Raw genomic sequence first — 12,232 nt, 5'->3', positions numbered from 1 at the left:
ATGCATAAAGGATTTCTCAAACTAGGATACAAAGAAGAGGGAGTACCGAATGACCAAATGTATTCTGTGAGCTAGGGACTGGGGCGGGGGGAGAGGATGGTTAGGGACAGTGGCTATACAAACAGTTAAGAAATCAATAGCATGCTCTCTGTTAACATGTGTTTCCAGAATGTAAAGAGTAATGGGTAGATGCAAAATTGTTCATAATTCATGGAATACAGGTGTGGGGTTTTTTTTCCTTTTTTTTTTTTTTTTTAGGTAATGCAGGTAGTTTTCTTTCTCTTTTAGGGACTGAGGCAATCATCATTACAAAAAGTTTAGTGGTTTTCCGACAATTTTTTTTTTTTTTTTTTGCGCCAGTCTCTTCATTGTCATACCCCATCAGTCAAATTTGACGTTTAAATTGAGCCTACAAACCCACTCAAGCCGTAGTTCCAAATACATGTGTTATCCTCAGGGGCTGAGTCAATACAAAACCAGAAAAACAAAGTACCAAAGTATTCCTTAGAGGAGATATCCATTCTGGTAAGAAATGTTTTAAATATGAGTATTTCCTTCTAGGAAAAGCTAGAAGAGTAATCAATTCTTACTAAAAGAAAAAATCCTAAGAGTCCACAGTTCCAGAAAGAAATTCTATCAATTGACACAATTGCACTGTAGATGAAAATTTTAAATAACAGCAAAACATTATCTGTCCATCAGAGCTACAGGATGACAAATGCCCGTGCCACAAGTGAGATGCCTCTCAGCTGAAACCTAACTGCTTTAACAAGACATTCAGAATGCTTTACAAACAGGACACCACTGCAGCAGAATGGCCAAGCTATCCACCACTGCAAACAGCCACTTTTCTTTCTGTTATCTACCAAAACAAGAGCCCTATGTGTTCAATCCAAGACACATAAACATGATCTGGGTAGTTATGAATGCTATTTTCCCTAACCTAGCACATTTCTTCAAATTTCCCCCTGTGCAGCACCTTTACATACAGTTGATACTATGTTTTTTCTGCATATCACTCAATGTAAACAGGTATCAACCTCTCAGACAGGAGCTGATGTTTCTTATACCTCTGTTCCAGCAACAGCAGTGTAAATTTCAGTGCTGAGGAGCACATTGTTTTGTTCTGTCTCTGGCCACACAGATTCCTGGTCCACTAGTAATAACAATACCAAATACACCCTGTACTGGATGAATTACTCAGCTACATCACCTAAAATGGTGGACAGCATGAGAATTTGATGGTCAGAATGTAGGAAAGTTTTGTTTCTCTATTTTCTTCCAGTGTCTAGAATACTTCACTCAAATGTTATTCAGGCTACCCGTGCTAAAGGCCTGCAGAAGAATTTAGGCACTAAAGTACTGAATAGCATTTCTGAAGCAGGATGCCTATTTGCCATCCAACACCATAAGCGCCTTGGCTTTTCACAGTAAAATTACTTGGATATCCATAGTTGTGTTGATAACACAAAGCTCTTGAGTGACCTCAGCAGTAGCCAGCTAACAAAAACCAATGCAGGAATCCCTCTGCCTGTTTGTGCAAGCCTCCTCTAGCATGCAAACTCTGAAAAAGGCACTGGTTTGAGAGCTACAGAAAATGCTACGTGCTTCAGTGGATGCAACCTACACCTCTCACTTTAAGGTTGCGGTTCTCCCAGGAAGATTAAGTCTCTCCCACTGCTGTTTTGGACAGTATAAAAAACAACAGGTCACTGAATGCATGTCAAGTATGCATAACCACAAGAACCCTTTTCAGCTTTTCACTACTGGTTTTCTATTTCCATGTGCAATGTGTTTCTAGTTGCTCGAGTCAACTGAACTGAATAAAAATTTTCAAGAATGTGTAGCAATGGACCATTTTAACAGAAACTTTGCTTACACTTTGTGCTAAAGCCCATGCTCCAACTGTATTAACACAAAATAATTCCACAATTAATAGTTAATATGAACAGAGGTACAATTTTAACAAGATTTGTCTATTTGAAGAAATATTTCAATGCTGACTTCATGTTTATTAAACTAAAAGCTTTTTTCTTTTTTCCTTTATGTTTTATTCATAAGACCCCCTTTTGCTTTTTTTCAGTTTAAATAAAGAACTGTGATTATCTGTAAAACTGATTGCTTAAAGTAATTAATCATTTTCCTTATGAAATTTCCTGGGTAAATTAAGGATCTTATAATTGAAGGGTTTTCTCTTGTGTAAATGGAACATGCTGAGAGCCTAGACTGAGAAATAAATGTACTGCCCAGACCCCTAGAGCTGTTTCTTTTATATTCTTTTACTAGAACTAATAGCTGTCTGACAGTAGTGCAATAAAGTATTGTTTTTAATTAATAGAAATATATTGATATCTCCTTAATAATAATAATTTTCTAAAAAAAGAAAATGTTTAGCCAATTTTTTTTTTTATAGTAATCTAATAACAACATTACTCTTGCACTCAGAGTTTATATTCAGCATGCAAGCCAATCATAAACATGATTGAGGATAAAGTGATGTTTGCTTACAGGTTCCTCAGCAAACCTAAGCTGCAATTGCAGTGGCTTTCTCAGAGTTACACCAATCTGTATAACACAGGCCAGAACCACATCCAAAACTCCAGATTACAGGTAGTCATTTAATCAAAAGACTCACCATTTTCTCTTAGATCAAAGCCAATATTGTGTGGTATCAGATAACCACGTGAAAGGAAAATGGAAGACCATCAGAAAACCCTAAGACATTAAAGAGACAGAATGTATGTGTGCATGTATATGTGTGCTTAAGCATGCTAAAAAACTGTAAATATTGAGACTGCTAAAATGAATAGGAGATCAAAACATGTCTGCTCCTTGAGCTCATTAAAAAACAGTATTCTCTCCGAGATTCTTATTTATTGATAAAGAGTAGTGAGAAACATTAGACAGATTGAAAAATACGGAAATGTGTAAGAAGATTTTGAAAAAAAAACCCAAAAACCAGGAAGGAGTCAGAAGAAGGTGAGTAAGCAAGAAGATGTGGCAGTCAGTTTATGCAACCCCCACTGGAATAAATGCTTGAAATGGTGATAGAACAGTTGGATTCAACCGCCTTTGGACAGAAAAAGATTACAAATTGAATGAGAATTTAGCAGGAGTACAATTGTAATAAGGGATTGTTTGTATGATGTTTCATACTAATTCAATCTCAATTTCTTATATTTGCTTCTTGGAGGGTTGACTGTGGCTCAGAGAATTTTTGCTGTGCGAATGTGCTATTTAGTTCTTATTTACAGCATCATCGAAACCACAATAGCATGGCTGTGAAACATTGTATCTAACACATTCATCAGAAAAACCTGCAATTAACATAGTATTACTAACTCAGATTTTGAAGCCAAATACTCAATTCCTGCCAAGCTGTCCTACAGATAACATGGGTAAAAAGAACTTCAGAGATTCACAGTGAACTCTTGAGACAACTATAAACAGCCCATTGCCAAGAAGGCAGACATCTGCATCCTTGGCCTATGTGAGTTTCTACTACTCTAACTTAAGTAACAGTCCAAGTTATCCAGCGCCCAAGAAGAATATGAAAATGCAATTATTAATTCCCGCACAGGCTACCATAATCTATGTCCTTCTCGGGAAGGAGGCGCTTTGACCAGATAATTTGTATAATAATTCAATATATAATGTAATATTTTGGCTTTGTACAGGAAGCATTGGGACTGAAAATCAGTATCATCAGAACGAAGGTCATTTCCAAGGCTAAGTAACATCAGAGTCAGGAAAAGCAGACAAATTAGAACAAGAACTAATTAAAACCCTTGTTGCAACATCATTTGGATCTTATGAGATTATTAAACAATTTAGAAAATTCATTTTTATTACGCACAGTGTACGATGCTTCCTTCGCCAGGGCTAGATGCAGAAACTTCAGAATATTGAGCTGCTATAAAGCCCACTTTCCTATGGTGCCAAATGTGAGTAAGGATCATACAGGTGTTACGCAGTCACACTCAAATGACTCAGGGCCCTTGTCTCACGAAGACTTTAATGAAGCTGGGATTTCTCTGACAGTCCACGTACGGTCAAGATTTTTAGGCTATAGACCACACAAATCATGCACAGACAACCAAGCTAGGATTAAACAAATTAACACGATAACTGACTGCAGCGTATCACAGCAATCTTCCTGGTGTACTACGTTCCCGCTCTCAAAAGAGCTAATTAAGTTACACAAAGTGTAACATTAATGAACCTGTATAGCTCCTACAACTTGAGGAAGCTTGAGAAATGTTCCCTGCACTAACAAAGGTGGCAAAAATAGCTGCGACTACTCCATGTCGCTCTCTTCAGACAAAGAAGAAAGCAAACAGAACATCACAGCAACTGCATCCTAAATTTCAGCTTGCTTCCTCAGCAACCGCAAGTCAGGTTTATCTTTGGTCACAACCTCATGCTCAAATTTTCCTAACGGGCATCATTACAGAGTTCCTCAAACTGTCAAGAGCCTCCGAAGATCCTGTCACCCAGCACTGTGGGGAAGAGCATGTTATTTGGGGACCCTGGGTAGGAGGATGGCACAAGGAAGCTGCTGACAGAACCCAACCTTTCTATTCACCCGGGCCCTCTGCAGACGGGTTGTTTTAAGATGTGACCCATCCCCCGAGCTCAAAGCCCACAGACAAAGCGCACTCGGCCCGACAAGAACAAGGCCAAGGCCAAGGCGGCAATGGGCAGCTGAGGGAAGCGCCGTCCCGCCGAGGGCTCGCACACGCCCCGGCTCCGCGACGTGGGACATTCTGATTGGCCCCGGCGCCCCTTCAGGGGAGAAGCGGGTACGTGACCGGCGCGTCCGCGGGCAATGGCTCCACAAGATGGCGCCTCCGGCGGGGGGAGGGGGGGGGGGGGCAGCGGTCAGAGTTCCCCAGTCAGGGAGGGAAGGGCACACACAGAAGGAGTGAGGTGCCTGCGTCTGCCTGCACAGAACGCACGAGTTCCCAGTACAAGCATTCTGAAAATAGGACTAGGAACGTAACTTTTCCAGTATTATGTTCAAGTAATTTTCCTACAGTGAGAGCATGAAGGCAGACGTTTAAGAAACGTGTTTGAGGATCTGCATCTTTAGCGTTGATAATTTCTCAAAAGAACTTAAGCAGCTAGTAAAAATTTTAGAAGTGCTAAAGGGCTTTACTTGCATTACACGCAGTTCTCATCTGCATTTTTTTGTTGTCCTTCCTGCCAAGAACTGTCACAGCAGCTTGATTTCTTCAGGTGAAATACCGAAAGGTGTATTAGAGATGTGATTTCTATTAATTGCAGTGAGAATTGCATTCCTATGGGTATTTCAGGTTTGGGTATATTTGTTTCGGTTCCCAAACTGCAAAACGGGGATACCGTACCTTGGTTTTACAGGAATTTTGAGAGTTTTAAATATTGGAGAGTTGCTCAGCTGAAGACACAGAAGTGTACGAGTACGACAGATAGACTACTTGAAAATGCATAAATGTAAAGCAGAAAAGGAACTGTTACTGAATAGCATGAGGAAAACCATGTACTACTATATGATTTTTTCCTTGATCATTCTAATGATAAAAGACCAGAAAACTTTTACCATTAAAGCAAAAGCTGCTGAAAGTTGATACGCAGGAAAAACGGCCAGTCAAGATATTTTAACATGGGCTCAGCATTTTCAGATCCGCTCTTTTGTTCTGTTTGCATAATAAAGATAGATTTCCATAACTTAAATGGAGAAATAAGTATAGGAGGTTACCATTTAAGTTTACATTATGCCGAAATACTTTTTGATTCTTAGAGAGTTAAGTCTTTATTCATACTATAAGCATCAAAACAACTTTATTAAGTGTGCACCATTATACAAGGCTGCATGCCAAAACTTGTAAAATGTCAATGTTGTGTTTTTCCTGGAATCTTATAATTAATTCATCATCAGAATAGCTTTGGGGCCTTATTCTGATCCATTTTCTAAACAGTGTTACCAGGAAATTATGTTCTGTGCTTCTGTTTATTTAAAGAATATCACTGCTGAATTTACAACAAGCAAACTAGTTAAACGAAAGCCTTTGGGGGAATGTAGTAAATTAAAAATGAAAACACAATGAGAGGAATATGGAATTTACAACCAGAAAAATCTCATAAAGGAGTGTACATTTGGAGATTTATATAAATCAGATACAGCTTCTGTAAATACTCACAGCATAATAAATAAATGATTGCTGAACTCAAAGGCTAGTAAGTTACGTTACCATATCCTGCCTGACTGCTCCATCCTGTTATAATGGGAGGCTCCTACGCAGTAAGGGAGAGGATTTTGTTCGTTACTGCAGTGAAGTGACATGAACACTCAGAGATTTACCTTCAGTTACTGAGAAAGGGCCTGGCCCAAACACACTGAAGGTGATAATAATCTTTCCAAATATCTCAAGGGCACTGATTCAGAGATACATTATATTTTAGCGCAAATTACTCATAACTCGATGGCCAATTTCAGTGAAGTTGCCTTCACTTACATTTGGGAAAAATATGTTTCCAAAGTGAATTCAACATTATGAGGAAAATGTATGTGAATAAAAAGAAGTCAACAGGATTACAGCAGATATAAAATAAGTCCTTGTCTTTCAATAATGTTAGAAAGGTTATTTTAGCAATCTTCTTTAAATGGCAAAGTTATGCATTCTGGATATTATCTTTGACTTCCAGTAGTAAAATTTCCATCTGGAAAGAAGCAAGATTATAAGAAAAAGAACATAAGTAACTAGGGGGAAAAAAAATGCAGGCTTTTCCTGTAATGTAGAAGATTTGATTCTACTCATCAGCTTACAAGCTGCCTTGCTCCTAGTATCTAAAAATAAAGGCTAGACGCTTGCTTCCAGTTCCACAGTACTCTAGCAAAACTTGAGTTGTAGTTATAGTCAAGACTTCAATGAAGATAGCATAGTAGACTGGCCAGCTGGAGGACAGTCAGTGCTTCAAAGGCATTGTGGATAAAAAGAACATAACTGCTATGAGGAGAAAGACACAACAGGGCAGCAGTATCTCACCAGTTACATACGTTTTAAATGTCTGGATGTATCTCTCTTGCGTTGTACCAATGTCTCTGAAGTGTGCTTCCTACAATTTTCCTCTCCTCCCTTCCACATGTCTTGTGACTTCAAGTGCACAGTGTGCTTCCCATTCTTTCCTTGCTCTGCTGAACTTAAGAAGCAACAAGAGAAAACCCTGTTGAGACTAAGGCAAATTGAAAGGATGTCAGTAGTCGCTTGAATCTTCTCACAGATCTTCGGCTGCGAAGAAAAGGAATGATCTGTGAAGCTCATTCAGATGACAGCCAGCAAGCAGCAGCCTCTAACTTGACACCCTCATAGATGCATTAAAAACTCTGAAGGAAAAGATTAACAGGAGAATGGGACTGGAAGCAGCACATTGCAAAAGCAGTAATGGGCAGTATATTGCAAGAGAGCTACTTACAGAAGCGAGATGAGGCTTGCAGCGGTAACATAATGCCTCCAAGCTTTTCACAGGAAAGTTGCTGTTCCTATAACCCACTTTATGATTCCCGGTTGGCCAAAAAAAATCACCATGATTTTGCTAAATGACTTGTACTATATTTCAGATCCAATGATTCATTCTTCTCAATGGCATTTTGTTCAGCTAATTCTTAGCTGTAAGCAGCAGGAAAGGTGCACCCCTATACAGGAAAGGCAAATTAAAATAAAGATAGCTATGGCTGTCCATCACTCTATATCCCAACACAGACCTAAAGAGCCACAAATGTTGTTCTGTGTTCCCTTGGGACAAATTATGCTAAGGATTTCCATTTTCTAGAAGACAGAAATATGGTGCACCCCACCTATACTTACCTTCCCCCTGTTCTTTTTATCAGTGACAGGAAGGGTAACTCTTTGACAATGCTCTGCTGCTCCTAAATTCACAGAAAATTCCATTTAATGGGGTCATTCAGGACATAGGTAACAAATCAGTGCATCAAATTATTATTTAAAAAAAGAAAACAATTTTTATTAGGGAGGTTGCAGCCAGTCCTAAGTGGATAGCTTTAAGATAACTATTCTTGGTAAGTTCCATGGGGAAAATTGTACCTTGTTTCTCATGGCTTCCTCTTGGAGTCTCTCAGGCTTCTGGTTGCTCCTTTCCCTGAGATGTATTTGGCCCACATGTGGAGGGCACTGACAAATGCAGAGCATGTTTCTGGCATAGGAAAATTTTTTTGACAGTTGCTGACTTAAGGGCGATGGTGATGTCTGATTTATGACCTTTATCATCTTCTTTTATTTGGACACTTCTCATTGTTGAGGGTTTTTTTTTCTTCTTCTTTTACTCTACCTCCGTATTTGACCTTACAGTCACTTTGTGCAATCTTGGATAGCCTTCTGGCAGGCCACCAGAAATTAGCCGTTTCTCACCAAATTGACAAAACACCCTACCAAAAGCCCAAGCAATATCTTATGGACATTTTTATTTCCAGGGTACAAACTACTGGACCTAGAAATTATATACCTCAACGAATCTTTCAGGGCCAAGTCCTGTGATGTTAAACTATCTTGATGCTACAGGACTTTTGAGTGTCTGTGGGATGCTCCAAACTATTTGGACATGGGACTAAAGTATTCATGAAAAAGACAGGATTTATACTGTATATTTTGGTTTATTCAGAAGATTTCAATAAATTCTCTCTTTTTCATCGCACACATTAGATAAGTACTTGAAATAATGTCATAGCTCAGCCACCTGCTACTGATATGATGAAGAAATTGTTGGACTATGCTAAGGAGTCCCATTAGATTATCAGAATGGTCCTTTCATAACTGCGAATATACAGGCTTGTTCAACCTGAACTAATTCCTGAGTGTGAGAAAATGTTAGTGAAGATAATCCTCTTCCAGCTACCTTACCGTTAAAGGTGAAAGATCATTTGGAGACTGATGCCCAAAGAATTCTGTGTCAATTTTCTTCTGAATTCCGCGGCAGTAGAACATAATCTATAAGCAAATTAACAAAAGCAAATAGCACCCTTGATGGATATTTCATACTTAAGTGGAAAATGCTAGTCAGTTTTCCCCCAAGTAAATAAAGCATCTTAAATCTTATAACAGATTTGCTTTTTTATTGTATTCTTTATTATCGGGATTCTGTGACCTTGTAATTTCAATTACTAGGCAGAGAAACTAGAAGACGATAACCACACCGATCAGATACTTAATTCTTTAAAGGGGAAAAAATACAATTTGACCACGTAAATACTTCTACGCTGCAGTTTATGCATCTTAAAATGTGTGTATTTTAGGTTGCAGAATTACAGATTGCAAGAAAAAGGAACATTACCAAGGAAAAGAAGGAAGACCAAGAGCAAATTTTTGCCAGACAAGCTTTTTGGAAGAATAGCTAGCTATCTGTCTGTCGGTATGCACATTTAAGTGAAATAACGGTAGAATCAGTTACTCTGTGAATTTCTCAGATTCTAACTTGGTTGAAGAATGTCAAAATGATAAGGATTTTTAACTTCCAGCTATTCTGTTCATGCTATTTGACAATATATGAACCTTCTAACATTGTAAACCATGATTAGTTTAGGAGTAACATTACCTCACACAAGGATCACCGAATTTGTTGGTTTTTTAAATTTTGGAATGGTATAATTAAATGTTCCTTCTACACTTGTATTTTCCTTTTTGTCTATATAAACAAATTTTCTATGTCACTAGGTTGCACTAGATATCATTTGAAATAACACTTTTTAATATTAAACGTCCTTATTGTAATACAATACAATCTATTAAATGCTAGAATGCTGCACATTTGTACAAATACTTTATTTTACTGTCATGGAAAATGACCGGAAAACCCACTTCAATGAACAATCAAGAAATTTTAAAAAAACCAAAACCAGAGAACACAAGGGGAGCCCTTTCTTCGTTCTGACCATTACAGGGTGGTCAACCTTCCTTTATTCTATCAGGATCTTCATATAATCAAGAGCCACAGAACACGTACAAGAGGGAGCGAAGAGGAAACTTTGAAAGCAGTTAAAGGCTAAACTCCAGCCTAGCTCCCACGCCTTTCTGCTACTGCACTGCATCACGGGTCTGATGACATGCACTGAGGGCAGCAGCACGTGGTCTCTAGCTCTTCCCACAGCCTGGATACAGATCAGTCTCTTCCAGGAAGCATATGCCCAGAGATGGTCATGTAATACAATCCTAACTTAGCAACTGCATTTGAACTGCTTGAGAACTGTATGCAGTTCAATCTTACATGAGGAATTTTAGGTTTTCTGCTCCCACAAGAGTTGATTTCAGCATGGACGTCATCTCAATGGTCTTTCTAGAACACCAAAAGCCTACGCTATAGTCTAAAGTATATACATTTCTTTCTATGAATCCTAACCTTCCTGCAACCACTTCTAGTTCTACCTGAGAGTTGACTCAGGAATACACATTATTTTCCAATGTCAAACTATGTATGCTTTTATACACTAAAAACTGTTTAAGTTCTCGCTGTAGGTTGTGACACCTGCTACTATAACATTAAGTGGATAGTGCCTGAAAAACTATCTGACTCCTGCAGTAATTGGTTGAAGCTAATTGATTTTGTTTTGTGATTTAAGTGGAAAACTAATATACTGACCATTTTTTTTTGCCTGAAGAAAATATTTTCTTGATGCATTTTATTTCCATAGTGATGTTGAGGACACAATGCCATTCAAGCCATCATCAGCTACTGGATCTAATTGGATCTAAGAAAAAGAACAGCGATAGAGATAGAAAAGGAAAACAGCAAGAAAACACATCTCTGAGGCACTAACTTAACATTTTTTCCTTCCACAACCTTTTCCTAGTCTACTTCTCTTTGACGGCCCTGAAAGCGCAGTTCTTTCACTCACTGTGTAAAACCCTGCCTAAGATGGTAAGGTGGGATAACAGAGGGCTTTTTATTGTGCTGCTAAATCTATTCCACATTTTAGGGAAATGCATGAGTGCACATTTAATTTTAAGCAAGACAGGAAATTCATGTAAGTCTTGTCAAGTTAAAAGAGGGTATTTTAGAAAAGAATACCTTTGTAAAGAATTGCTATGAATTTCCAATCTGACCCCGTGACCCTAATATTTTCCAGGTACACAAGCAAAACATTGTTCCGTAAGAAGACATCTCTGTACAACACCGATGAGAAAACTGCTGCGTACATTTCTGCTGTCTGCACTTCAGAAAGAGCAAAAGAAAACTGAAGAGGTTTCAGAAACATGTTTCAAGAATGGGCTGAACTCTGGAAATCATGTTAGTCTTCAAGTTAAAGAGGATACCTGTTCTATAAATCCCTACTTAGGAAGATCTTTCAATCTAGCAAAGTAGAACATGAGCTAACAATAAGATATGGAAGCTAAGTAAATGTAATATAAAACTAGAACTGGAGTTCTAGTTTTAGATAATTCTGATTTAAATTCAATAAATTCTGGGATAAGAATTTCAACACTGAAGGAAAAAATCCACTAAATGATATAACAGATCATTGCATGGAATCATTTATCTGAAAACTTGAAGTTTAACAGTTGTTTTTTTGGTTTGGTTTGTCTGTTCATTAGTTTTTTGGTTTTAAAAAATAAAGCTATTGAAACACATAGCAAAATTACTTTTAGGCATCGAGCAGTGCACCATATAGAAAAATCCTAAGGTCAGATCAAAAAATAGCTTGGGGTGTTCTCACTCAATATCCAGTTCTGATTTGGGAATCTAACAGTATGTTGAACACAAAATTCCCCATTCAGATAAGTACATATTTATAAGCACAGAATTGGGATTCACAAGTTGTCTAACTGAGCCAGGAAAAGCTCAAGCCTGCTAATAAAACAGGACAAAAAGGGCTAGATTTGAAAGTGTCTTTTGTTGTGAAATCCTCAGTCCTTAGTTTTAAGGCATTTCTAAGACTTTCTGCTTTTCCAGGTTCAAAACTTTGCTTGGTATGAGGAATTTGTTAAAACCCAGACACTTAAGGAGCAGGAATATATGTGATCAATATATTAAAAGTATCCTCTAAATATGAGCGCTATTTACACTTTTCGTCTTTTTCTAGCAGAAGTCTGAATTTATATTATTCTTTTTAAACCTATTTCATACTGAATCTCTTAAAGAATACTTTACCCATGGGGTTTTAAGGCTTGTTTTGGTTCAGTGATCTATACTACCACATTGCTCGTTGGGGTTTTCACCAACAGACTACTACTTCCATGGTAAAAAA

At 38.0% G+C, this 12,232-nt stretch overlaps 1 long non-coding RNA gene across 1 annotated transcript; it reads right to left on the bottom strand.

The window, feature by feature from the left end:
* Positions 1 to 6,671: 6,671 nt before the first annotated feature.
* On the bottom strand, positions 6,672 to 10,916 carry LOC138684482 (uncharacterized). Its single transcript, XR_011323777.1, has 3 exons — positions 10,627 to 10,916; positions 8,895 to 8,981; positions 6,672 to 7,906 (listed from the first exon to the last, which is right to left on the bottom strand). It is a non-coding gene; the product is annotated as an uncharacterized lncRNA (long non-coding RNA).
* Positions 10,917 to 12,232: the final 1,316 nt, after the last annotated feature.

The sequence above is a fragment of the Haliaeetus albicilla genome, chromosome 1, assembly GCF_947461875.1.
Source record: "Haliaeetus albicilla chromosome 1, bHalAlb1.1, whole genome shotgun sequence".
NCBI classification, from domain to species: Eukaryota; Metazoa; Chordata; class Aves; order Accipitriformes; family Accipitridae; genus Haliaeetus; species Haliaeetus albicilla.
Note: the sequence above shows the minus strand (reverse complement) of the source record. Positions and strands in the feature narration are given on the sequence as shown.